The sequence below is a fragment of the Onychostruthus taczanowskii genome, unplaced genomic scaffold, assembly GCF_017590055.1.
Source record: "Onychostruthus taczanowskii isolate IOZ18803 unplaced genomic scaffold, ASM1759005v1 scaffold43, whole genome shotgun sequence".
Taxonomy (NCBI): domain Eukaryota; kingdom Metazoa; phylum Chordata; class Aves; order Passeriformes; family Passeridae; genus Onychostruthus; species Onychostruthus taczanowskii.
This window is the reverse complement of record NW_024501792.1, coordinates 2,153,719-2,179,703: the sequence shown is the minus strand read 5'-3', so window position 1 is coordinate 2,179,703 and position 25,985 is coordinate 2,153,719. Positions and strand designations below refer to the sequence as shown.

Genomic DNA, 25,985 nt, shown 5'->3' with positions numbered 1-25,985 from the left:
TGTTTTGGAAGCAGCTGCAGGCAGCGGGCTCCGGAGCCCTGCGAGCCGAGGCCGTTTGTTTGCTTTTTGGATCGAGCAGCGTCTAGCGAGGCGCAGCAGCCAGGCTTCCCCGGAAAGGCAGCCACGAGGCTGGGCACAGAGCGCAGATGTTTCGGGAGGAGAGACGGAGGGTTTCGGCTCTCCAGCATCCCAAAAATCCCAGCTCCCCTCAGCACACACTTCCCACGGGCTCTTTTGCGGCGGGGTTGGACCGCTCCCAGCTTTCAGCGCTTCCTTTCGCTGCCTTTGAGCTTGGCTGCCTGATGGCATCTTATTCATCCCCTTGGTTCCGATCCATCCCTTGGGTTCTGATCCATCTCTGGAACGGAGGACGTGGGCAAAGACGAGCATCGGCTGCTCCCCAGCTCGCTGGAGCCACCCGGGCGGTGGCAGAGCAGTCCGTGTGTCCCTTCCCTGGGCTAGGACTTGCCCCGGGCTCAGCACAGCGCTGGCAAGCGGGCGAGTGACCCACTTTGGCGAGTGCCCTGCGGGGGCTCATTTATTCTGCTCCAGCGCAGAACGGGTTAATGCCGTCCTGGAGGGCTTTCCGGGAGTCGGAGCCATGGAAAGGGGATCGGCAGTCTGCGTTTACAGCTTGTGAATGAACTGAGAGATGCAAACAGAGCCGGTGTTTTGCCTCTTTGGTGGCTGGGGCTGGAGCGCTGGCAGCGGGCACAGGAGCGGATCCAGCCCGTGCCTGCAGCAGCGCTGGGATCTGCAGCTGGAGAGAAGTTGCGGGCAAGGCAGGGTGGAATTGCGTCCACTCCTCCGATTTTGGGGCTGGGGCAGCGTCCCAGAGGAGCGACCGGGCTGGCTGGGCTGGGACTCGGAGGTCTGGGCCATCAGAGTGCCCTGGCAAAGACGGGGATGTGATAACATCGGGACATGGGAGATAACAGATCTCAGCGACTTATTTATCTGCTCAAAATGGATGAGGACAGAGATGGAATGGGAGGGGGTGGTGATCCAGAAACCAGGGAGGCTGTGAGAGGGAACAGGTTAACAGGGCGATGAGAAAGCAGGGCTGGGTGCACCTCGGTATTCCCAGGACAAAGGGATCTGCTGTGCATTGCAAAAAGAGGTGACGGAAGGGACAGCCTCGGGCTCCCCGCGCTCCTCTGTGCTTGCAGGCAGGTGCCTGGCTGAGCTCTGGCTCTTCACAAGGAGTCTCAGAACTTTCCATGCCGTTCTTCACCCGGCTTTCCCTCCTCATCCTCCCTCCCGGCAGCCCCGTGCAGGAACCGCTCCCCACAGCCCCGGGCAAAGGCACTGGAGGGGCAGCAATGCTGTGGTGACTGTGCCGGCTAAACCAAAAGGACTTTGTGCTCCCCTGGGAATTGCTTTCACCAAGGAGACACGCAGTGACCCTGACACAGCCTGGCATCTCACCTTGTCCTGCCAAGAGAGACTTTTTCTCCTATTTTTGGCTGCTCTCAGGGCTGTGCTGCCAGCAGCCAAGCGGGCTCATCTCCTGCCACTGCAGCAGCATGGCAGTTTGTCTTGCACTGTCCCGCTGGCAGCTCTGCCAGGATAAGCCAGTGGTGCATGTCGTGGTGCCTTGCCAAGGCCGGGGTACAGCCAGCTCCGCAGTGTTCCAGGAGGATCATCCTCCCTCCAGGAGGATCATCCTCCCCAAACCCTGGCCCTGAGCAGCAGTGCCCTGCAGCCTGTGTGGGCGAGACTCTCGGCCCGACCAGTTTAGTGGATGCACCACAGCTGCAGGAGTGTCTGATCCTGGATATTAAATATTTATTCATTCATTTATTTACTTCTTTTGGGTGCTGTGGATGGACCCAGACAGTGCTGCACAAAGCAGAGTCTTTACCAGACCCCACTTACCTCCTTGAGTTCACACTGCATTTTGCCAAAATCGTAACTATAAACATATAAAGCTGTATTTAAGCTTTGAATACAGACAAGCTTGCTTAACAAGGGGAGGAAACTCAGGATTCTTTACTACAATGAATTAGTGGCTGTGGACTTGTTGGAAAATGCGGTTTTGTACCCAACACCTGAGAAGGATCAGAGCAGTGCCTGCTTTCTGAAAAACCTTCCATGTCCAGCTGATCAATGCCATTTCATTCTCTTCTCACCCACCTCCCCCTTCAGATAAATGTTAGCTTTTTTTCTTTGCTCTGATAAGGAAATAAAAGTTCCACCACTGTAAAAGCTGTAAGGAGTCTCGTATAAAAATCTGCTTTACAAATTATCTTTAATGTGAGCGGTTCAATCGTCCAGAACGGATTCAATTCATGGTTCCTGCAGCCTTGCATGCCCATCCATTTGGAACCAGGTATCAACTCACGCTCCATTCAAGATATTGATATCAACAGGGGTTACAGAAAGCCGTGGGGGAAGGGGAGCAAAGATGCCAGGCAGCTGATCTACAGAGGTTAGGAACACTTGCAGTTCAGTTTATGCTTTACAAGCTTTAACAATCTGTCTGTTTATCCCCACCGTGGAGCTCCTGCAGCTTGAGATGCAGCCACACAGAGCAGAGGCATCATCTGTGCCTGGTCCTGCCTCTGCACATCTGGGCCTCCGTTCCCAAACGCTGGCTGCAGACAAATTCCTCTCTGCTATTGCTGGGCTACCTCCTGATCTCCCAGAGGGGCCTTGGGAACACTTTGCAAAGTGCTTTGAGGTGCTCCACAGGGGAGAGCTGCAGAGGTGGCTGGAGCTGCTTTGACACGGGGTTTTTCCATCACGGTGCTTGAAAGGAGCATTGACTGAGCCGCGGTGACCTGCAGGGCTGAGGTCAAACTTGGCTGCAGCTGGAGGGAGGGTTCATTTCGGGGAGGTACAACAGCTCTCTGGAGTGCTGGGAAGAGCCAGAGCGTGTCACTGCAGGATCTGCTCCATCTTGTACTTTCTAGAGCTGCTTTAATATCCCAAAGTAGCTTCCAAAATGAAAAAAAAAAAAAAAAAAAGTTGCCAGAGTCTCCTTCAGCCTTTGGGTTGAGTTCTTGGCTGTTATTTTTTCTTCCCCTGCCACCTGCCTCCTCCCAAAACTCACAAACAGCAGCATCAGGCTATTTCAGGAAGCAAAAGCGTGTTTTGGCTGATTTTTTTGTCTTTAAACCTCACTTAAACCGACCGGTCGGGTTTTACCCCGTGTGAATGGAGGAGCTGCTGAGTGTGTCAGCGTGGGTGAGGCGCCAGGCTGGGGCAGAGGCAGCTCAGCCCACGAGCAGGGGGTGTCTGCCCCATGGCAGGGATGCTGTTTGCCCCCTGAACCAGCAGCGTTGGTCAGGCAGGAGCTCCCAGCCCACTCCCATCCACAGGGAGATTCCAGGGGCACATCCAGCAGCACTTCCAGTGCTTGGGATGAGCCGGTGGCCGAGGAGATGCTGGCAGAGCCTGGCACATCTCTCCTTGCATCACCCCAGCTCTGGGCTGCAGCTGGACCAGCCACAAAAGCCGAGCTTAAAGGGAGGCACCACAGGGCTCCTTTGAGCAGGGCTCACACCTCGGCTGAATCATGGAAGGAACCAGAAGAGCCGGTTGTCCGTGACCTGCTTCCCAAGCCTGGCTGCCACTCGTGCCCTCTGCTAGTGCCACTCAGGTTGGGGACAGCCTGGGGGGACAGCAGCAAGTGGCCTTTTCCCACCTCTTCCCACCTGGGGAGTCACACAGCACTGCCAGCAGACAGGGATGGGGCAAGAACTGCAGGAAAAAGGGGTTTTAATCCCAGAATCCACAATTATTTGGATTGGAAGGCACCTTAAAGATCATCTCCTTCCAACCCCCTGCCTTGGGCAGGGACACCTTCCACCAGACTGGTTTGCTCCAAGCCAAACATTTTGGGAAGAGCTGGAGTTGGGCTGTGTGTGAGAGCTGCAGGGGTGAGTTGGCCAGTGCTCAAGAGGATGGCCACAGTCCTCAGGGCTGCCAAGAAAGGGTTTGAATCTTGCAACATCCTTGCCCGAGGTGCTGATGGCTCTTGCTCTGTCCCTTTCACAGGCCAGCCGGGCTTATCAGTGCAAAAAAGCAGAAACAAATGAGGGAGGGACAAAGAAAGGTACTCCAATCTCACAGCCCCTGGAGATCCTGCTTTTTCAAATAATGTCAGATTAAATCAGGGCAGCTCTGCGGAAGGGTGAGCTGGTGCCGCCAGCCACTGGAGCAGGGACCCAGTTTGCGCTGGAGACACCTCTTTGTGTTAATTACCAGAGCTCAGCCAGCCCAGCACGGAGCTTTCCCAGCTCAGTGTTCCAAGTGAAGGTTTGTTTAAGGAATGAGAGGTTCATACACGTTTCCTCCTGGCTGCTGTTAAGCCATGGATGTTCTCCCAGGTGCACGTTTTGTCTGGCTTCTCCCAGCGCAGGATTAGTCCAGGCTGGATTGAGGCACATCCCAGCACACACCCGGGGTTTTCAAGGGGAACCCCTCAGCTTTGGAGCAGAACAGAATCTGCTCAAATGCCGAAGAGGGAAGAAGGAAGGAGAGGTTCCCCTCTGGCTCCACGCTGGGTTTAGCGTTCCTTCTCCGTCACATGGAGAAATGGGAAGAGAAATTCGCAGCACGTGTTACTGTCTGTGCCCTGTGCTGTGTCCCAGCCTCCTTGGGGACACGTGTGGAGCCCAGCTCCTGCTCTGCACTGAGTGCTTGTCCTGTCTGGGCACTGCTTGCAGCCCTTCCCACAGACCGGCAGCAGAGCCATGGCAGCTCCATCTCTGTGCAGTCCCAGGGCACACAAAGAGCAGCTCCTGGCCATGAGAAAGGGACACAGCTCCTGTCCCTTGCTGTCCCCAGCTCAGAGGGACAGGAGGGCCCAGCTCAGGGAGGCACAGAGGGCCTGGCCAGCGGGCTCTTGTCATGTCAGCAGCTTTGTGGGGTGCTGGGGAGGGGTGGGAGGAACTGACCCAACCTGATGAACCATCTCTTCTCCATTCCCCCACCACAAAGCAGTCCCTGCAGGAGGTTTATAATCCTGCCCTGACATTACTGGGTGTGATGCAAGATGGAAGCATTTCTAAGCATTATCCACCCAACTCTCCTCTCTCTGCTGCAGGCCTGCCCTCCCTGGCCCTGAGCCAGACCAGTTGGAGACTGGTGGACAGCACTTCAGCCTCCAGGTGTGCAGGGAGAAGAGCCTGGGAGAGGCAGGAGCAGTGTGATTCTCCTCCCTGGGAGTTAGAGCACAATGAAGGGGTTTTCTGTCCTCCATCCCAGCCTATTTGCCTTTCTAGCTGCAGGAAACAGCAAAGTGCTTCCATCTGCTCCCAACCACGCAGGGATGCTCCAGATGTGGTCCAGGACCTGCAAATCACATCCCTGCCTCGGAGCAGAGGCAGGCACCAGATGGACCACCTGGCTGAGAGACAGCAGGTACTCCCAAGCCTGCTTAGGCAAGAGGACTCAGCCTCCATCTCTCTTCCCAGCAGTTCTCTCCCTGCCTGTAATCATGCTGGTTGTGAGGCTGTTTTGCTTCTCTTGTGGATCCATCCCTCCCTCCTCCTGAGAGGAGCATCAGGAGCCACAGCCAGGAGTGACAGAGGGTCCAGGGCTAACATCCAGCCTTCCCAGAGCCATCCCAGCACCAGGGGCTGTCTGTGAGGGGCCCAGGGGGCTGGAATGGAGTGCTGTGTGGCCACCTGAGAGCCAGCCCTGTGCTCTGTGTGGCTCCAGGTAGTGAGGCTGCTGCAGTGCAGCTGTGTCATGTGGGAGCAGGGATTTCACCTGGTGTCTGCTCTGGGGTTCTCACATCTCACACGTGGCAAAACCAGGTTTCATTTCTTATTTCCTGGCAGGACACCCTCTGGACCAAGGGAAATGCTGCTGGAGCAGCTTTCCACTGACCATTTTCACAGCCCAAGGGCACAGTCTGGGGGCAGAGCTCTGGCTGTGGGCTCAGGGTCTGATGCTGATGGGTACAAGAGGTTGGTGTGACTCAAGAGCGGAGGGCTGTAATTAGAGGTTGTTGTGCTGAGTGCCCTGGCAATGCCAAGGGTTACAAATGATCCCTGACGGGCAGAAGTCACAGACCCAGGGGAGAATTTAATGGCAGAAGTAGGGGAGGAGAGAGGTGAGAGTTTCTGTCACTCTCTGTTCCTGATTTCTGTGCAGAGCAGCCTGACATGGGGTGGTTTTGCTGCCCTGTGAGGAGCTCAGGGCAGGACAGAGCAGCAAGGAGGGATGAACCCTGCCCTGTCCTTGGGCAGCCCAGTGTGAGCCTGCTCAGCTCGAGGCTGGTGCCACTTATCAGCTCTAAGTTCCCAGTTCTGAGTTATCAGTTCTGTGGAGTCATAACTCACCCAACCCCACGACCCTGATGGAGGTTCCCCTTGCCTTGAAACCTCTCCTGGAAATAACCCTAAAAGCCAGCAGTCAGGAGGACACTTTGCACTGGAGAATTACCTGCATCAAGCTCTGGCTACATTTTTCTTAGGAAAGGCATCCAAGGGGTTTTACTCTGACTTTTCTTGGGCTACACAATCAGCAGAGACCCCTTGGAGGCAACCCAGAGTCTTGTTCCCACCAGTGCTGATGGCCTTCCTAACCTGGGGGTGCCAAAACTAGAGGAAATGTTAAGGATTAATAGTCCAGATCAATTTAGGAACACATAAGAAGATCTCCCCATTCTGCAGGGGTTGTATTTCAATTTTCTTGCCTGTCTCCTCACTTAGCCAAGGCAATGTTGTTCTAAGGGCTGGAACAGGAGGCAGAAGCAGATTTGATGGTGCACAACTGCACAAGCTGCTCATTCCTGGGCCTCTTTGGGCTCTTCCCCTGGTCACCTGCACCAAGGGAGTGTCTGGGGATCATGCTGGAGGAAGGGACATCTCTGGATACGGGGCAGAAGCGGGGCTGTGCCCATTTATGGCCGCTGAGGATCAGGGATGTGTTGCATAGCAGCATCCCTGCCATGCTGTAATTCATATCAGCTGCCAGTTTCCATTGGATACAGGACCCCTCTTGGCTCTGCCAGGCTCCATGGAGTGCTGGATGTTTGACTTGGGAATGCTGAGTTGATTTTCGTGTGCAGGGTGCTGAGGGGAAAGGATGGATCTCTTTCCTCCAGTCATGGATCTCTTTCCTCCAGCTCAGCCCCCCAAAATCTGGGTGCTGTCTGAGAGGCCAGGAGCTCTCTGTGTGTGAGTTTTGTACCCAGTGATGAGGCTGAGCTTTGCCAAATTTACCTCGAGCTCAGATTCAGTGAGAACACAGGGAAAGTGGGGGAGGGCTTGTGGGGATCTCCTCTCCCAGGGAGTGATTGCAGTGCTCTGATCTTTCCAGGAGGTTTCTTTGGGGATTTGCTGGCTGCTGGGATGCCTGATGGGTGTGCTGTGAATCCCTTTGATAGGAGCTGGATGGGACCCTGTGGAGGATGGCAGCAGTCCTGGGCAGGGAGGGAGAAAGGCTTGGACAGAGCAGAGCTTGTAAAAGGAGGAATGTTCTCTGTGCCCAAGGAGGGAATAAGGAGCAGGACTGAGGAAAAGGAACACTGCAGTGGTTGCAGGGAAAGTCAGCCCTGGCAGTTTTATCTGGGGTTCTCCAGGAGAAACAGGCTGGGAGCTCTCACATCCTGTCACCTGCAGCCTCATTCAGCCCCTGATCAGTCAGCTCTTGACAAGGTTTCCTGGATGTCCACCCAGAAACCAGCTCAGTGTGCCCACCCCAGCACTGCCCCACTGCAGCTCGAGGAAGGAACAGGAAGGAAACTGGCCTGGCCATCCTGCCTGTGTTGATCCATGGATTCCCAGCTCCAGAGCTCAGGCGGCCTCACCAGGGCTGGGACAGTCCCCTGGGACATCACCCCAGACACCGAGCAGGCAGGGACAGGGCAGGAGTCACCCCCCAGGATTCCAGGGACTTGCATTTGCTGCTGATTCGCTTTGGAGCTGGAGTAGCAATTTGCCAGTGAAAGAACCTTTATCCCCTGACTCCCCCAGTCCTTCTGGGAGTTTGATTTCTCAGCTCACAACAGAATGATGGCAGTAGCAGTGAATTCTCTGGGGCTAATATTGCCAGCTAGCACACTATAGAAAGAAAATTCTTTATTTGTTGGCGTGGCAGGAACAGACTTTGGAAAATGTACCCTGATTTTTAAATACCCATTTCGCCTGTGGTGTAAATACTAAAATGTGTTTTTTCTCTCCCCCCCCCACTCTCCCTCTCTCAGAGTTTAAAAATATCACCAGCCTGGGGAGGTGCATCTTTCACTGAGATTTATAACGGCTGCTCTCAAGTGATCTGGAAAATGAGCCTCCCTCTGCCCCATCCAGCCTGACACCTTCCAAGAATTTATTTCCTATATTTGCGCAAGCCTAAGAATACTTAGAGGCTGCATCTCCACCCAAGCACTCTAATTATTTAAGTTTTGTTTATGGCTACTCTCAGGGGAGCTGGGTATGTCCCGGCTGCTGATCCCTCCCTCCTCTGGGTAATTCAGCCCTGCATTTCTGCTGGTTGATAATGGCCAACAAATCACAGATGCTGCACCATTTGCCCAGGATGGATCACCCAGGATCTGTAAATTGGCCAAGCCCTCAGAGCAGGGGGAAGGAGACGTGCAGGGGCTCCTGTGTGAGCACAGAGCTTTGCCTCTGAGTCCTGCTCACTGCCCCATGCCTGTGCCAGGCTGCCTCCTGCCTTTTCCAGTGATCCCTGCTCACTTCTGGCTCTGGCAGCTACTGGGAACCTGTGGCTGAGGTGAGGCAGGAGCCTGAGATGGCAGGAGGCAGTGAGGAAGAGGAGGGAGGCTCCTTCCCAACAAACCTGGGGCTGCACCCCCTGCCCACATCCCCATCCCTTCCTCCTTTGGGGGGTTCAGGCCACCTCTCCCGTTATCCTGCTCATCCCAAAGCTGGAGTTTTGGCAGTGAGGGGCTCTTTTCCCAGCCCTGTGGCAAAGCTCCCCAACCCCAGTGAGATCTGGAGAATCTGTAGTCCTGTGGCTGCCTCTGCTCCTGTCACGCTCGGTGATAAAGAGAGAGAGAGAGATTTTGATTACATTATGACAAGCGACAGAGAGATGGAGTGAAAGCTGCAGTCTGCCTGTTGTAATTCCAATTAGCAGGGGTAGTGTGGCCAGAGCCTGACAGCTGTATTGATCCCAACCTGGGATGGGAAAACCTTTGCAGGTGTCCCTGGGGCTGAGCACAGGCACAGCTGTGGGGCAGGGAGGGGAAGAAAAGCCCGTTTGTAATGGGGCACTTGAGCAGGTGACTGCATTTCACCTTCCAAAATGCCACAGACAGCTTGGTACTTGAGCTTTCTTCTGGGTTTACCTCAAAATCTGTGCTGCAAACCCCCTTGGGGTTTGTCTGTACCTGCAGGATGAAGCAGGCTTCTCCTCGGTGTGCACGTGGAGTGAGTTTATCAAGACTCAGGTTCTTCCCTAGACAGCATGTACCCAAATTAAATAAATCAGCATCCAAGGAACAAAAGCCCAGGGCTGCCAGGGAAGGGGGAGTTTTCCTCTCCCACTTGAAGGCAAGTCCTGAAGGTCAGAGCTGAGGCAGGCTGGCAGGGCTGTGGGTAGGCTGTTTGTGCAGATGCTGTCTCAGCTGTACCCTCTCTGTGGCAAAGGGGAGGACTCCAATTTGCAGTTTTGCAGGTATTGATCTGAGACCTTTCACTGCCTCTAAACTCACTTTGGAAATAAAAGGCTCAAATCATTCTCCTTAAGTACATATATTCTTTTGTGTTCTTGACATTTCAAATGCTGCTGTGCCCATGGAGTACCTTACAGTACCTCAGTGGAAATGGGAATATCTGCTGCCTCACACTGACTCCTACCAGGCGTGAATCAGCTTTTACTTACAGGGAAAGAATGGCCTGGAGGTGATGGCAAAGGCAGGCTGAGCTCAGAAGGGCTGGCAGCGTTTCCTGGCTTTGCCACGAGCTCCCTGGAACATCCTTGGCCAGCTCACTTCACCTCTGTGTGCCTTTCCTTGTCAGGAGCTGCTGGGAGCTGTCCCTCTCTGCTCTGCTCACATTGCCCCGTGGCTGCAGGGTGCCTTGCACACCTGATCCTCCCTGATCCAGGCAGGAGACATTTGCAGAGCTCAGGGAAAGGTGACTCTCCTTTATTTGGTGATTTTTTCACGGCAGCTAGAAGCAGGCAGCTCCTTGCCCAGGGAGTTTAGTAGGCAGGAAATGCTTTTGCATGGATCCAAGTACAAATATTCTGTCAGGGCAAACACTGGGCTCAGTTTCTGGCTGCTCTGGGTGTGGGATGTGGGGCTGACATCATGGAATTGGGTGAACACGGCCCACTGGCTTCCCTGCCTGCTTGAATTCAAAGCTCTCTTGATTTCTTGCTCTGCTGGTTTTGTGTTCAGGTCACCTCTGGTTTCCAGGACAGGGGTTGCAGGAGGGTGAGAAGTGAGGGCTGGACACCTCAGCACTTCCCTGCTCCTTCCCACCCACAGCCTGGCTGTTTGCTGGACAGTGCACCAGGAATGTCTGGCAGGGGTTCACAGCCTGCCCTGTGCTTGGGTCTGCCTGCCGTGGCTGCTGAGGCAAGAAGGATGTCCTGCCATGGCCGTAGGTGACAGTCATGGTGTCCTTGTCCTGCCATGACTCCTTGGGTCTGCTGTGGCTGCTGAGGCAGGAAGGATGTCCTGCCATGGCCGTAGGTGACAGTCATGGTGTCCTGCCATGAAAGCAGTGGGAGCCTCCAGACCCCTGCAGCCAGTTTTGCTTTTCCCAAAAGATCCCCACTCGGCTGTGAGCGGGATTCCTGGCACCTGAGCTGCCCCGTGGTAGGACACAGATAACAGAAACTCCCTTTGTTGCATGAGCAAGCACTTCCAAAACTCTGTGGTGCTTCCCCCAGGCAGGGATGGAACCCAGGCCCACTGAGCCACCCAGTTTGTCCCCGTGTGAGCCTGGCACTGATTGTGGCTGCCTCAGACAGCAGATGGGTTCAAACAAGTGTCTCTGTGCTAGAAAAGCTCTCGAGTCTCTCTCCTGGGTGATGACGATTTCAGCCATATGCAGGAGCCTTTGGCATTCCAAGGCTGGGAGAAACTTCCCTGGGAAGAGCCACAAAGAGTCTCTTCATTCTGTGGCCAAAGGAGCTGCAGGATTCATTGGAGGAAGGAAGGGAGGTTCACTTCCAAGCTCAGTGGAGAAGCAGGGAAGCAGCAGAGTCAGCAGCTGCCTCCTGCCTGCCCACGGAGTCTGTCTGCATCCTCCTCCTCCTCACTGCAGCCCCAGTGCACCCCAGCACCCCGGGCTGGGAGTGTTCCAGACTGGGGGAGTTATTACAAAATCCTGGTCAGGACACAGAGAGAGAGAGATGGAGGGTTTAAAGTTCGATAATTGTTAATTATTAGCCAAGCTTCCCAGGAGACTTTCTGGGAAAAAGACGTGGCTCTCTTCTGCAAAGGTGTTTTGTGGAACATTAGTCTGTCCTGGCCACACTAAACCCTTTCACTCTGCTTCTTTCTGCTTCCTGTGGGATTAATAAAGTGCTGCTGGAGAGCTTCTTATCTCAGAGCTGAATAATGTTTGCAATATAGGGAGGGGAGGCAGCTCTGATCCGGGAAAGGGAGCAGAGGGAAGGGAAGAGGTGAGCTCCTGGGGCAGGGGGAGGCTGTGGGGCAGCCTGGGCTGTGCAGAGCAAAGCCTCAGTGACAAGAAGCAGTAACCCAGGCTGGTGGTACCAGGAAGCCAACTGATTTCTGCAGGGTTTAATATGAGGGTCTTCCACTGACACTGCAGCTTTGGACACAGAGATTACAGTGAACTTTGGATAAAGTCATAAAGGACACAAAGGATTATCGGAACTTTGCAAGCATTGCAGACACCAGCAGAAAAAAAAAGATATCAGTATATATATTATATATATATATAACAATATATAAAAATATATATTAAAAAAATATATATTAAAAATATGTCAACCTCCTGTGAGGGAAAAAGAAGATCCAAAAAGGGCTGCTGGTGCTGCACCCAGGAGGTTTTGCTGCCCTTCCCAGTCTCCCCTCCCAAGCTGGCAGCCGAGCTCTCCGGGCGGGAGCCCGCGGGCCAAGGGCCACACCTGAGAGGCAGGACGGGCTCTGAGCTTCCCACGGGTGTGGGCTGGAGCCGGTTGGGCCGGGCTGGGCCCCCAGGCCAGCACCCAGCACCCCTGAGAGCGTGCCAGGGCCGCGGGGAGGGAGCAGCCTGGCAGGGAAGGGAAGGGCAGGGAAGGCAGGAGGGGTTCAGCCCCCCCAGCACCATCACCTCCCTCTCTTCTCCCCCTCCTCAGCCCACTCTGAGCCCTGAGGAATGCTGTTTCCCAAGCCCAGCATCTCCCAGGACTCCATGGGCAAGGAAAGCCCAGGGCCGTGGGGAGGGAGCAGCCTGGCAGGGCAGGGAAGGCAGGAGGGATTCAGTCCCCTCAGCACCATCATCTCCCACCCTGCTCCCCCTCCTCAGCCCCCTCTGAGCCCTGAGGAATGCTGCTTCCCAAGCCCAGCATCTCCCAGGACTCCAAGGGCAAGGAAAGCCCATGTGTGGCCCTGTGGGATGGGGACAGGGCTGCAGAGCTCCACCACGATCCATGGGGTTTGTGAGCAGCCAGGGAGGTTGGGATAATGGGAACAGTTCCAAAACTGGCTCTGGAGTGACAATGTTGCTGTGGGATTTTCAGGAAAAAAACAGGCTCAAGCAGCTGGGACACCCTGTGCTAAAATTCCTAAAGAACAGCCATTTCTCTTTTTATTTTTCCTTTTCTTGCAGCAGAGTTTCTTGCTGCTTCAGCCCGTGTTTCCCCACAGAGAGTCCCTCACCTGTGCAGGCCCAGACAGCTTTGGAGGCTTTGAAGTGCAGCTTCACACTTGCTGTTTTCCCCTCAAAAAAAAAAAAGGAACCAGTTCTGGGGCTGAGCACAACAAGCTGCAAGCAGGGTGAAGAAAGAGGAGGCGAAGGATGAGGTGGAGGATGAGGTGAAAAAGGAGGTGCCCAGGACAGGCCTGGCTGCTCCCCTCAGACACTCCAGAGGAGCTCTGGGCTCTCCAGGAGGCCTCAGCTGCTCCAAAGCCCCACACTCGGCCCCACGTGGATGGTTAATCCCCAGGGAGATTAGTGGCTGAGTTTTATCTTCACCCACCCTGCTCCTCATCCCGGTCTGGTTGGGTGAATCGGTCTGGGAAAGCCGGCAAAAACACCCCAAAAACACCTGAAAAAAACCCTAAAATATCCCAAAAACCCATCAAACCACCCCAAAAACACCTCTAGAAACACCCAGAACACCCCCAAACAATCCCTGAAACCTTTCCAAAAATAACCCCAAAACACACCAGAACATCCCTGAAATGTCCCCAAAAACATCCCCAGAAACATCCCATAATACCCCTGAGACATCCCCAAAAAACCCACCAAAACCACCCTGAAAACATCCCCAAAAATACCCCAAAAACACACCCAAACAACCTGAAAATATCCCCAAAAAACCTGCCAGAAACACCCTGAAAACATCCCCAAAATACCCCAAAAGCACACCCAAACACCCTGAAAATATCCCCAAAAAACCCGCCAGAAACACCATGAAATCATCCCCAAAAATACCCCAAAACCACACCAAAACACACCTAAAATACCCCAAAAACACCCAAAACACCCCCAAAACACCAACCCACTCCCTGCAGGGACGGCAGCTCTGTCCCCTGTGCCCTCCTGTTGTGCAGTGCTCTGCTTTAGGGCTGAGGCTTGCTGGAGGCGGGCAGGGAGATGCTCCAGATGTCTGAGAAAATGTGGATTTTCCCCCAGCCAGGTGGATCTCAGCCCCCTTGGGAGGGGAGAATCCCTGTCCCTTCTCCCCGAAAAGCCACCTTGGTGCCACCAAGGTCTGGCCACAGCGGGAGGATGAGGGGAGGGTGCCAGGGGGTGGTGACCTCCCTGTCCCCAAGGCTGTGGCCCTGAGCATTCGCCTCCAAGGGGGATTTGCCTGCCAGGCCCATCTGTTCCTTAGGCCCGTTGCCATGGCGACGGGGTGGCTTGAGATGGGCCGGGGACGCTGGGAAAAAGAATCCAGGCAGGAAAATATTCTTTTTTTTTTTTTTTTTTTTTTAAATCCTGAAGGGGAGAGGGAGGGGATCCTTCTGGCTCCTTCCTGTGTCCCCCCTTAGGGCTGTGCTGTCCCCAGGCTCCTCCTGCTCTCTACCTTTCCCTTCCCCTCCTGGCTGGGTGTCCCATCCAGGTGTGTGGCAGAGGCCAGGTGAGGGTTGGGGCTGTGCAGGTGGGGTCTGGATCTCTTCAGGTGAGGTCTGGATCTCTTCAGGTGAGGGTTGGGGTTGTACAGGTGGGGTCTGGATCTCTTCAGGTGAGGTCTGGCAGCTCTCTTGCCCCCCTGGCATGGCCATAAACAGTGAGGATGCTCGACATCCTGGAAACATTCCCATGGAATCCCAGCCTGGTTTGGGTTGGAAGGACCTTAAAGATCATCTCTGCCCAGCCCAGATCCCCTCACCTTGCCCAGGTGTGTGGCCAAGAGGAGCCTGGCAGCTTGGTTTAATGCAAAGAGTCGCTTGTCAGAGCGAGTTACTCCCAGTCTTTCCAGTAAAAAAAGCCTGGAATGGAGTGAAAATGGTGCCCTGCTATTTGTGTGCGTGTGGCTCTGCCTGCCTGGGTGCATCTCAAGTGGAAATGGCCTGGAAAAAGAAGCAAACAAAAGAGGAAACAACAAATAAATATCTGCTTGTTGACAGTGAGATCTGGGCTAATGTTTGACAGACGAAAGTGAAGCGAATGCGAAGTGACAGATTGACAGAAAGACAGGCATGTTTTTGTGCTAGTTTAGCATCCTGATAGAAACAGAAGATAATTCAGGTTTGCAGGGGACCTGGAGGTGTCACCTACCTGCCTGCTGAGGTGGGTGGGAGTGCTAAACACCCACTGGCATGAGCTCGACACCCCTGGCCCCCTTCCCCTGGCACCAGAAGGTGCTCTGAGGGGCAGAGCTGGCAGGAGCTGGTTCCAAACTGGTGGTACTGGGGCTGGGGGGCAACAGGAGCAGGCTGTGTGGTTTAGTGATGAGGGGGTGTTTGGGCAAAGATTGCCCTGGAGGGCTTTCCCAACCCTAATGATCCTGTGATCCTAAAGCCAGGGCTCCTTTTGGGGAGGACACGTGCTGCAGAGGCAGGCTGGGTGTTTTGATGATGAGGCTTTTTGTTTGTTCCTCCTAAATCCGGGGAAGTGGGATCGATGGGGTGAGTTCTCCCTGTGCATTTTGTGCTGGAGTCTGGCTGGGCTGGCTGCAGTCCCAGCTGGAGATTTTCCCATCTCTGGCTTTCCCCCTGCCCTGGACACATCTGCTTCCAGGGCAGGAGGCAATGGGGAGGCATTTCAGGTTGGATAGGGATTGGAGCAACCTGGAAAATGTCCCTGTCCATGGCAGAGGAGTGAGAAGTTGATCTTTGAGTTCCCTTCCAACCCATTCCATGATTTTAGGCTTTGGGGCTGGGGTCAAGTGTTGAAGACAAGCTTTGTTTTCCCAGCATCAGACCTGAGGCTTGTGCTGGGAGCTGAGATGAGGAACCAGGTGCTCACATGGCCCTGGTGAGTGCAGAGCTGGCTTAAAGTCACCTTTGTGTTCCCCTTTATCCCAGATCTGAGTGCAGCAGGGCTGAATGTCACCTGTTCCCTTGTGAGCAGCGATTTACAAGCGCTCATCCTGCTCCTTGTGTGCAGAGCAAATGCCCTTTTCCTGTTGGCTCTGCCCTCCCTGCAGTGGGGAATCAGCAGATTCTGGGCTTGAAGCTTCTCCCAGATTTATGAGCTTGCTCTTCACCTTGAGAGTAAGGCTCCCTCGCCCTGAGAAAGCTTTGAAACCCAAAACACCAATTGCTGACTTCAGCAAACACCATTGATCCTCCTACAAATAAAAGTTCTTTCTTTTTCCTTTTTAGGACATGGCTTGTGGGGATTTTGTTGTTGTCTTCTTTTTGTTTCTCTTTTTTCTCTGGAGACATGAGTCCCAAATGGTTCTGAGCAAAATCAATGTGATCTGAAAAGAACTCATCAATACTCCTTATGGGAGATATTTCCTACCAGCCAAACACCAACAAAAACCCCTCCTCTCATCTTCCTCTCCACTTGAAAAGCAAGGTTCTTTAATTGGCTTTTAATCCTGGAAGAGCAGAGCTGTTTGCATGGAGTTGGTAATAGGGGATCATATCTTGCCCTGAGTGATGGGTTATTTGATCCTGTCAGAAACCTGAGCCCTGCCTGGGAAATCAGGTGGGGAGGGGGATCCCAGCCTGGCTCAGAGCCCAAACACAGGCACAGCTGCTTTGTGATTTCCAGTAAGGATTAGGAGTGAAATGGGGAATAATCCCCTTTTGTCCTGTTGCTCCACGGGATGGAGTGATACTGGGGAAAAGCCTTGATGGATCTATGGGGTGTACAAAGTGGGGGGCACACTGGGCAGTTTGGGGGTTTTGACCTCGGTTCCAGTGGTGTCCCACACCTGGCTGTGACTCACAGGGACAAACACTGACCCCCCTGGTGGGCTCAGTGCCTCCTGCATGCCCTCATCTCATCTCATCTCATCTCATCTCTGTGTCCTTAAATGTCTCTGCCAGCCCTAAAATGGGTTTGGAAACGGGGATGAAAGGCTGATAAATCCAGCCAGTCACCAGGTCACCCTCACCGAGCTCTTCAGGCATCACAGGGGCTTTGCAGTGAGATCCAAAGTGGGGACCACCGACATCACCAGCACATGGAGCTCTCCAGAAAGGGGTGCTGGGAGGCACCTGGAGCTGGGAGAGCTCCAACAGCACCAGGTCCCCAAGCTCTGAGCCCAGTGAAATGTGCTTGAAATGCCCCCTGGCTCTGAGCTGACTCAAGCACACAAGGGAAACTTGTTGATGTGGATGACACCGTTCGTTCCTGGTTGGTTTTTGTTTGTTTTGTTCTGTGTTTCTTGCTGCAGCTGCCTTTGGAGCAATAAATAGCTGTGGAGCTTGCTTGTGGTCTGTGCAAAGCTGTTAATATTTAATCAGAGGTCTGAAGCTGGATTTGTTTGCTTGGTAAAAGATAAAAATGGCTTTTTCGGGGTTTAGAGCTAGGGACAGACCTTCAAAAAAAAGTTCAGGGTCAGCTTTTAATTAATCAATTATTTTTAGAGTGGAGCACACTGGTCAGTGACAGATTTTCTGAACACCTCAGTTCCCAGCAAACCTAACATGTGCCAAAGCACCTGAAGTGACTGGCACTCAGCATGCCCCTGGTGTGAAATGTTATTTACAGAGGAAGCCCTGCTGACATGTGCCAGCAAAGCATTCCCTGGATCCACTCCCCCTCCTCTTGCTCCTTCCTACATCAGGATCCAGCTTCCCTCTGGCCTTGTTGGGATTAGGGATCCAGGCCCTGGACAACTGCTCCTGTAGAAACCCTGTTGCAAACTGCTGAGGAAGGGAAGCTGAGCTTTTATTCTCCCATTAGCAATTCTTGCCACGTACAGAAACCTCTCCAGCAGCTTGACTCCATGGCCATACCTGCAAAACCACTGGCACATAGCCCTAGGAGCTGGCTGTTCCCCTCTTGGCAGGGAGCGAATTCTGGGTGTCCTCAGAGCCAGCCAGACCCCACAGCTCAACCCCTGCTCCAGGGATCCTGTCCCAGCTCCTGGCCTCCATCCCAGGTGCTCCCTTTTGCAGCATTTCCATGTTGGCTCTGGCTTGGTGCAGGGATTTGGCAATCCCCAGGGCTCTCCTGTGGATCCTGTAGGGCCAGGTCTGTGGATTATTATCCCTTGGGACTGAGCACTGGGATGGCCACGACTTGGCCAGCTGGTGTTTGCCTTGTGGAGGAGGCCACGGCTTCTTTGTGAGCAGGACCAAAGCTTGTCAGCCCTGGAGCCTGATCCCAACATCCTGCCTGCTAAATCCCAGCCTTGGGATGAGCTCCTGGGGTCCAGCTGTCCACTCCAGGGGCCAGAGCCTTGCCAGGGCCGTTCTGAGGTGCTGGGGTTTGTGTGCTGGTCAGCTGTGCACAGGATAAATGTGCTGACCTGTTGATGAAAGCACTCCCTGCCTGGGGACAGAGCTTCTCCAGGCTCACCTTGTGCAGTGGCACATTGTCACCGTGCTGGTGACACTCAGTGCAGGATCCAGGGAGGGATCATAACCCAGAGACCTGCACTGCAGGGTGCAGATGTGAAGGATCCAGGCTGGGGATGCAGATTTGAAGGATGAGGATGGAAGGGATGCAAAATGGGGGTGCAGGGGTTGAAGGGTGGGGATTTGAGGGGTGCAGGATGAGGATGTGAGGAATGCAAGATGGGGATACAAACTTTGCAAAATGGGGTTTTGAGAGATGCAGGATGGGGTGTTAGGGGTGCAGGATGAGGATATAAGAGGGTGTAGGATGGAGATGTCAGTGGTACAGGATGGGGACATGAGGAATGCAGGATGGAGAGGCTGGGGATGCAAAACTGGGATGCAGGGGTTGCAATTTGGGGATATAGGGGTAGCAGGATGGGGATGTGAGAGGTGCAGGATGGGTATATCAAGGGCTGCAGGATGAGGATGTGAGGAATGCAAGATGGGGATGCAAGATGGGGACACAGATTTTGCAAAATGGGGATTTGAGAGATGCAGGATGGGGTGTTGGGGGTGCAGGATGGGGATATAAGAGGGTGTAGGGTGGGGATGTGAGTGGTACAGGATGAGGATATCAAGGGCTGCAGGGTGAGGACGCCAGGAGGGCAGGATGGGGATGCCGGGTGAGAATGCAGAGGTTTCAGGATGGAATGTGAGGCTTTCCAAATGGAATGTGAGGGTTGCGAGGATGGGGATTGGGAGGTTTCAGGATGGGGTTAATGCTCTGCACCAAGGCATCCTTTGTTCTGGGCGGGCTGCTGAGGTTTGGAAATGGAGCGAACACCGCAAAATAGAAACGTCCGCACTTTCTGCTGCTGATTTTCAGTTTCAACAGCTGCTCCATTTGGAACGGATGAAAATGCACTCCGGCTTAGTAGGAGTCAATTAAAAATAAACCGAGGGAGAGGATTGGTGTTGGAGCCCAGCGACGCTCATCGGACATAAAAGTTGCATCCTCTCAAGCCTGGATTTTCGCTCCAATTTGCCACGGGCGGCAGGATGGAACCGGGAGCGCTCATTAGCATGGAAATGCTGTTGGTTGCGCTGAATTCCCGGCCCCGGCGCTTTGTTCCTGCTCCCGGCGGAGCGGGGATGAGCCGCCCCCGGCCCCGCTGACCCCCCCTTTGTGCGGGGCGCCGGGGAGGGGACAGCGCTGTCCCCCCGCGGGGTGACACTGCTGCCTGCCTGCCCGGGCGGATTAGGCAGCAGCCAGCGGACATCTGCAGGGAGGGGGCAGGGAGCCGCTGCTGCCTTTTGTTCTGGCTTTTTTTTTTTTCTTTTTTACCTTCTGTGCCCGGAATGTGGCCATGGGGTGCGGCGATCCTTGGGGGATTTGCCTTCTGCCTCCCCAAAATAGCAAGGAAAAGCGCTGTTTTAGCCCTGCACCTGCACAGGTGAGCGTGCTGCTGGCTGGGATGCTCAGGAGAGGAATGCTTTGAGCAGGAGAGGTTGATTCTGTTGGCTTCTCTGCTCCTATTCCTCCTCTGACCACCTATTTTTTGGCACGAAGCCTCTCATCCTCCTGCCTGTGTGCTTGCCAGCAAGAAATTGCAAGCAAGGCAGGGAATCCAGGGTCATCCAGGGATGTATGACTGGGAAAGGAATGGAAAAGACCTGATGGCCCACAGTAGGATCCTAATTTTCCTCCCCTTCCTATTATTTCTACATGGATGCTCCACTTGAGCTCTGCTGAGCTGGGAAACAGGGGCAGGTCCTTGCAGCGCCTCCTCCCCTGCAGGAAACCCAGCTGGGTTTGCACTGCCTCTGCCTCAGGCTGCTCCAGGAGGGCAGGAGGGGGTGGGACCAAGCATCATTTTACCGAGGCTGGACTGAGCACTGGGCCAAAACTCATCATCTTTAAGTGATGAGTCTGAAATCTGACCCACAGCCTCGGTGTCGCTTTTCTCAGAGGGGGAATTTGCAAAGGGAGAAGGGGAAAGACAAGTTCTGCTCAGAAATTTGGGCAAAAAATCCAGTGGTGCCAAGGAGGAGGAGACAGGCTCGGCTGATGCTCCCCTTGTGGATGTCTTGGTTAAGACCCACTAAGGAGAGCAGCACTTCAGAAGTCATTTCTGAAGAGAAAAGGCTCTCCTGAAATGGGTTCTCCAGCTCAGCAGCTCCTTGAGGCAACAGAGGCTCCTCTACAGGAGATTTCAGCAGTGGCTGGGGAGGTCTCTGGATGAGCAGAGCTCTCCCTCTTGTCCAGGTCAGTGAGAAAGGCTCAATTTCACTGAGTTCCCTGCAAGACCCTGCTTTAAAACAGAAAGAAAAAATGGAGCAAATCATCCAGACTCCCTCGTGTCCAAGGGAAAAAATAGGCACTTCCAGATTTATCCAGCCCAAGGTAGATTTCTTATGCAGAGTGCCTGAATTGAGAATTTCTCCTCACTGACTTTGCAGCGAGTGCAGACAGAGAGCCAAGATGAAGATGTCTGCACTGTGAGCTGGGTTTTTCCATCCAGGGGGGCTGCTCATTGTGCAGGCAGAGTTTCTCCTCCTCCTCTCACCTTTCTGCAACTTTAGGAGCCCTTTCAGTGGCTTGGAGATGCTTAACATCTTCACAGTGGGGAAGGTGGCCCTTTTTGGAGCCTCCTTCTCCCCTTTCCTGCTTCTCTTGTGCCTTCCCATATCTCTCTGTGGCGTGTTTGCATGGCAGGGAGAGAAAATGCAAGGATTGGAAATTAAATCTGGAGAATAAATGGAGATTTATTAATTTATTAATCTGACAGAAGTAATTACTGTCTCTCCAAGATTCATCTCCTTGCCTGGGTTCCCACACGGTCCCAGGAGCCGCAGAACTGTGACAGCAAGGCTGGGAAGAGCTTCCTGAGGGGAATGGAGAGCAGAACACACAGCCAGGGTGGGCAGGGCACAAGGGCAGGGCACAAGGACATCCCAGCCTCCCAAAACTGGGGATGAGACCGGGCAGGGTGGCTGGGCTGAAGGTGGACCATCACTCCTGTGCTCACTGCAGGGAATCCCTGTCCCCTGGGACAGCTGTGGCATTGCAGGGGACAATCCAAGGCAAAGGAGCTGGCTGGGAGCTGCTGCCTGCACTGCAGGAGCTGCTCTCCATGGGTGGACTCTGAGAGATGAATTCTGGCAGCAGCTTCTGGAGTTCTTGGAGTTGCTGGGAGTCCTTGCACTCTTCTTGCACTCCTGCTCCTGTTAATGTGTCATTTAACACAAGTATGGGCAGAATCCCGCAGTCCTGAGAGGTGCCAAAACATTGCTGATGAATCCCCTGGCTCCAGCTCCTGGCATTATCAATTAAAAAGCCATTTGTCCTCAGTGTGTGCATTGAAAAGCTCTCAGCTCATTTTATTCTTCATCACCCTCAATGCAGGAAGGCCTGGGACTCCATTTAAAATCTATTTGAGCAGTGGTTCTGAGGTTTCTCAGTGACCTGGTGAGGTTTCATAGGCTGTGCATGCAGCCAGTGGCTTCTCTGCCTCCCTCAGGATCCTTTGCTCTGTTTCCACCCCTGTAAAAAAACAAAGGCAGTGGATCAAGAGGAGTTTTCAGACAACATCTTCATGCTTTGGCCTGATCTTTCCTCATCTGGCAGCACCAAGCAAGGACAGTGAGGGCTTTTTGCTGTTTTGTGGCTGAAAACTCCTGTTGTGGTGCATTCATGTGTGTGAAGTGCAGAGCTTTCGAGGCAGGGGTGACAGGGAAGTGTTTCTGCAGTGACAGGGCCAAGTAAGTCCCCTCTGCCTCCCCTTCCCACAGCCCTGGCTCCCTGTACACTGAATTTCTCTGCTGTGAATTTGTCAGGCTGCTCCCCCCGGCACGGCAGAGCGATGCTGTTGTGTGCAGAGGTGCCAGAAAGGCAGAGCCAGAGGTGCTCTGGAGGGTGGGAGAAAGGGAAAACACACGGGAAGTGTGAGTCAGGTGCCTGTGTGCTGTCTCTGAGCCTGCCACTGTGCCTCTTCCTCTTCCTCCTGGGAAGGCAGAGCTGAGACACAGCCAGTGCTTTGCTGGCTGCCCTCACAGAGAGGGAAATCACCCCTGAGCAGCTCCAGCATGGGAGAAGGCACCCCAGGCAGGCTGCTCCCAGGCAGGCTGAGCAGCTCCAGGGACAGCTCCAGCTCCCCTTGGGCAGCCCTGGCTGAGGGGGAGCACCCCAAAACAGCTGGAGGGGCTCTGGTGCACTCAGGCTATCAAAGGGGGGCCCAGCCCCTGCTCCTGCCCTGCCCCTCAGGGTGTCCCAGCTCTGTGGATGCTGAAACTGCCCAGCCTCTCCTCCAGTGCAGGCCACAATGGCTGGGGACAGGGGGACAGCCTGCAGTGCCTCTGGGGGGGTCCCAGCTGTGGCTGCTCACCCAGCCAGGCTGCAAACAGTGGTGGAATCACAGAACAGCCAAGGCAGGCTGCAAACAGTGGTGGAATCACAGAACAGCCAAGGCAGCCTGCAAACAGTGGTGGAATCACAGAATCCCGAGCTGGAAGGGAAGCACAGGAACCTTGGGGTCCTGCATTCCCACAGGAGGGCGAGAGCTGTTGGATATAACACAACCCCTGGGAGCAGGCAGCAGGATTTGAGCCTCACTGCTGCAGATTTGGGGTTTGGACCTCGGGCCAGCTGTTCAGCCCAGGGAAAGCTCTTGGTAGTGGCAGCAGGGAAGAAGGGGCAGCAGGGAACATGCCTGGAAGGGGCAGCTCCTCCCTGCTGTGGCAAGCCAGGATCAGCTCCTGCCCTGAAGCTCGAGGGCTGGCTGTGTTCTCCTCCAGGTGCTTTTTTGGGGGTGCTGTGGGGCAGGATGGAGCCAGCAGGGGTCTTTGCCAGCTGTAGGTGATGTTGCTGTGCCTCCAGCCCGAGTGAGGTCAGGCTGGGGAGCCTCACCCCTGCTCTGCTCCTCCTGCCTGGCCCAGCTGTGTCTCCAGGAAGGTTTCTCATTTCTGGGCTGGGTTTCTCCTCTGGCTGCTTTGTTTATGGGGGAATAAATGACACAATCAGGCGGCCTGATCTGGTGTGCTGGGAGGGAGGAGAGGCTTGATGCAGATCTCCGGGACTGTTGCAATCAGCTTAGCCATTCCCAGCATCAGGGGCTGTGCAGATCAGCCTTGGGAGGGAGGCTGGACCCTGTTCTGACAGCATGAAGGCTTTGTGGGGCAGGACCAAAGTTATCATCTAAGTTTGGAAGCCTTTCCCGAGGTCGCAGATCAAATCCTGTGTTTAGTTCTCAGCTTTGGCTTGCAGGCCCAAAGTTCTGAGAGTTCCCTGCATTTCAGATTCCAACATCTCCCCCTTCTCCTCTTCCCAGCATTTGTAGCCAGGCTTTCCCAATCTCCCAGCCCTTTATTCCCCACTGCAGTGCTCCTTTTCAAGGCCCATCCCTGTGGACAGTCCTGTGACCTCCTCCCCTCCTGTCCCCTCTGTTCTGGCTCACTCCATGTCCCCATTTTTGGGTGTCACTCCTTGCTCTGCCCCTCCCAGTATCTCCCATTTCAAGTTCCCATTTGCCCCAGGGAGCAGGGGCACCACCTGAGCTGTGCCAGCTCCTGGAGGCCCAGCTGCCACAGGAGCCACAGCTGGATGTGGGGTGGAGAAGGTGGATGAGGAGGGAGCGTGGGAGAAAGAAGGGCCTGTGCATGAAATAATCCAAGTGGGGAAAACTGGCAGGGTTGCTAATGCTCTAAAGGAGGAGGCAGCCCTCTCTCAAGCCCTGGGGCAGATCAGGAGGCAATAAAGGAGAAGAAAACACCAGAAATGAGATCCGCCAAGCTGACGGCCCAAGCAAGCTGAAACCTGCCTGGGAAGGCAGCTTGTTCCAGAGTGGGAAGGGGCAGATTCCCAGTCAGGACTGGCTCTGTGCAATGCTTTTCCCATGGTCACAGAGCCCCAGGTTTGCAGGAAGAGCTGGGCTTTCAGTACCTGGAGGGGGAACTCTGCCCCCAACCCTTAACCCTTTCTCGAGGAGCTCAGTTTGTGGGCAGCTGGAAATGTCAGCCCAACAACTCCTCTGTGCAAGTCCCAGCAGCTCACAGAGCTTATCTGGGCCCAACCTGGGGCTCATTCACAGGGACAGAATAAAAGCCTGTCCCATGGTCACAGAGCCCCAGGTTTGCAGGAAGAGCTGGGCTTTCAGTACCTGGAGGGGGAACTCTGCCCCCAACCCTTAACCCTGGCTCAGGCTGCCCCTCTCTCGAAGCTCAGTTTGTGAGCAACTGGAAATGTCAGCCCAGCCCAACAACTCCTCTGTGCAAGTCCCAGCAGCTCACAGAGTTTATCTGGGGCTCATTCACAGGGACAGAATAAAAGCAGGCTCATTCCAGCACCACACCAGGACCTTTCACTCGTGCTCTAGCACAGAGAGCCCACCAGAATGGGAATGACAAGGGGGATCTGCTGTGGCAGCTGGGTTTTTCCTTTGGGGAGGACTCGTGCAGTCCCAAATATCACCCCAGTACAGGCTGCAGTGCTTCGTGTGCAATTTGTGCAACTGAGTACCTGGAGGGGGAACTCTGCCCCCAACCCTTAACCCTTTCTCGAGGAGCTCAGTTTGTGGGCAGCTGGAAATGTCAGCCCAACAACTCCTCTGTGCAAGTCCCAGCAGCTCACAGAGCTTATCTGGGCCCAACCTGGGGCTCATTCACAGGGACAGAATAAAAGCCTGTCCCATGGTCACAGAGCCCCAGGTTTGCAGGAAGAGCTGGGCTTTCAGTACCTGCAGGGGAACTCTGCCCCCAACCCTTAACCCTGGCTCAGGCTGCCCCTCTCTCGAAGCTCAGTTTGTGAGCAACTGGAAATGTCAGCCCAGCCCAACAACTCCTCTGTGCAAGTCCCAGCTCACAGAGTTTATCTGAGGCTCATTCACAGGGACAGAATAAAAGCAGGCTCATTCCAGCACCACACCAGGACCTTTCACTCGTGCTCTAGCACAGAGAGCCCACCAGAATGGGAATGACAAGGGGGATCTGCTGTGGCAGCTGGGTTTTTCCTTTGGGGAGGACTCGTGCAGTCCCAAATATCACCCCAGTACAGGCTGCAGTGCTTCGTGTGCAATTTGTGCAACTGTCCTGCACTCAGCCTCGCTGGGGCTGGAGGAGGGGAGGCAGTGCTTTTCCTGGGCTGGACTGTCCCTTGTCACTGGGGCTGGGAGCCAGGGGACATTCCTCAACAAGCCAGCACAGCCCCCTCCAGCACACATCCCTGTGTTCAGGACAGCTCTGATACAGGGGCTGATTCCACGTCCCTGCTGCTGCTTTGCCTGTGACATTTCTCACTAAATCTGCCTTTCTGGGGCAAGTTGGAGCAGGCAGCCCCGTTTCTGGTTGGACAGGCTCTGTTTGTGCTCTGGGAGAAGCGGAGGGGTTGGCAGCAGGGATGGGAGGTGCAGGGTTTGTGGCCTGGGAGAGAGGGGACGTGCTGGGACTTGCTGCCCATCACTCCCCCTCTCCACTGCTCCAGCTCAAGGTTTTGAACTTTGGGAATGTCTCCCTGAGAAAAAAGGGGTGTGAAACGGTGCCAGAGGGAGGGAAGGAATGGAGAAGGGGAGCAGCAGGAGCTGGTGGATGTCTCGTGGGAGTTGTCTGGGTCAAGGCTGTCCAGTTTGGGGACACAGGGAACAACCAGCCATCCCCCCTGGGCCAACACTCCGGGCTCTGGAATTGAATAGCTCCTGTCTGTGAGGAGAAGGAATGGCATTGTTTCCCTTTCCCTGCTTCCCTCTCTTCTCCTCAGCTCCTTCTTCATTTCAAATGCGCTTTTTTCCCCCAATCCCTTCTCTCCCCACCACTCTCCTCTCTCTTCCATCCTTTTGTCTGGCTCTGTGTGAACCCCTCTCCTGCCTGCCTGCAGAATTCCTGTGCCCAGACACAACAGATGCTAAAGGGCAAGACTGGAACTACTCTAGATGCAATCTCCATTTTGCTCAAGGATCATTAATTACCTCGATGATTA

At 54.4% G+C, this 25,985-nt stretch overlaps 1 protein-coding gene across 1 annotated transcript in view; it reads left to right on the top strand.

The window, feature by feature from the left end:
* The window catches only part of NECTIN1 (nectin cell adhesion molecule 1), a 60,858-nt gene that overhangs the window by 400 nt on the left and 34,473 nt on the right, over positions 1-25,985 (top strand). The window lies entirely within an intron of this gene.